Source organism: Ictidomys tridecemlineatus, unplaced genomic scaffold, assembly GCF_052094955.1.
Source record: "Ictidomys tridecemlineatus isolate mIctTri1 unplaced genomic scaffold, mIctTri1.hap1 Scaffold_185, whole genome shotgun sequence".
Classification (NCBI taxonomy): Eukaryota; Metazoa; Chordata; class Mammalia; order Rodentia; family Sciuridae; genus Ictidomys; species Ictidomys tridecemlineatus.
In genome coordinates, this window is record NW_027521597.1 from 383,688 (window position 1) to 385,476 (window position 1,789).

Consider the following 1,789-nt stretch of genomic DNA (forward strand, 5'->3'; position numbering starts at 1 on the left):
GTTCTGCAAAGACAGCATCTGACGTGACAAGGTGACCCTCCCACTGTGCTGCATACCTGGGCCCCTCTACGTCTGCACAGAAGTTTGGTCCATTGGTGTCCTGTGCCTGCCATGGAAAGGTGCCGCAGACCAGGCAAGTTGCCAGCAGGCTCTTCCGCTCTCGTGTTCTGGAGGTCCCAGGTCTGGGGTTGGGTGCTGGCAGGCTGCTTCCTTCTGAGGTTGTGAGGGTGGGTCTGCCCAGCCCCGGCTTGCTTCTGGAGATCTCTGGTGTCTCTGGCTGTGGAAGCAGTGCCCTGAGTCCTCCCTCGTCTGCACATGGAGTCCTCCCGACATTTCCCGTGATAGGAGCCCCAGTCTGTCCACCAGGGTCCAGTCCCACCCCATGATCTTCACTGATTACATCAAAACAACTGTGCTTCCAAATAAAGCCACACCCTGGGGTTCTGGGGTTGGGGACCTCAATGTGCGGATTGGAGGAGGGGTGCGATCCAACCCAGGACTTTGGAAATCGGAGCAGAACACTCGGAAGGAGGCATGGAGTCCCAGGGGCACACGAAGGACACTTCTTGCTGCTGGGGAGCCCTGGGGGTGCCGAGGAGGCCCCAGCGGCCGGCTGCTCCGACATGGCTCAGGCCAGCTGGGGAGGCACCTTCCTCAGGTGGGAGGGGAGTGTGTCTGCAGAGGTGACCTGGGCGGAGGGAAGGCCAGCTGACCTGCAGAAAGAAAGGACCATGTCTGGCAGAGGGTGCGGGGAAGGAGCCTGAGCTTCCCTGGTGGGCAGGATGGGGAGGCCAGCCCACTCCTCCCCGTCCCCCTGTGCTGTCTGGGGAGCGGATGAAACCCAGCTGTGAGGGGCACTCACTGTGGCTCTCGTGGGCACGGGAGACTATTAAGTCCAATATTAATGGGATGAACGCACTGAAGTATGTTACTGCAAAGAGCCGCTAATCTGTTATTGTTGCCTCAGACGCGCTCCATGAAGTAGGGCAAATGTTTATTTTTCTCTTCAGGAACTACGGTCATACATTAAGCAGTTCTGGAGGACAAGTAATTAACTGTGGCCGCGCTGCCTGCTCGGGGACACACGTGTGCACGCCTGAGCTCCCCAGCCCTCCCTCGCTTAGATGGGCCCGCTGGCCCCCATCCACCTCTCGGCCCAGGTGTTTATCTGTCCTGCAGATGGTGGGAGGTCCAACTGTCCTTCAGGCAGGTGGTCATGTGTCCATCAGGAAGGGCAGACAGTGCCCAGCAGAATGCTATGGGGCTGGGCAGGATCCCAGGGGTCCCACGTGCACAGTGGTGTCCCTGGGAATCGTGGCTCCTGTGAAACACACCTCATCATCTGGAATGAAACTGAAGGCTGTCATCACTTCTGTGGCCTCCCTCTGTCCTTTGAACAGTTGGGGAATTGGCAGTGGGTGGCCCCAGGGACTGGACTTTATGTGGATTTGTCTTCAGTGGAAGCATGTCGTGGGGTCCCACAGCAATGCAGCTGGCTGTTCCCGGTGAGGCCTGGGACCACAGCTGCTCTGCAGAGTCTGGACCAAGGGCCAGGTGGTCAGTTACTGGTGCTGTGTAATCACCAAGGTGATCTGGGGACAAAGGCTCTCTCCTTTCGAGGTTCCTGCCAAGTAGAGCCTGGGGCCTTGTGGGGGACTTAGCAGTCCACGCCCCACTTCTGTCCAGGAGAACCTCCGGCAGATATCATGTGGATCCACACTCACCCCGGACAGTTGGCTGGGCGCTGCAAGTCTCCTAAGAAAACCCCAGCAGCCCTGGGTGGTGGGTC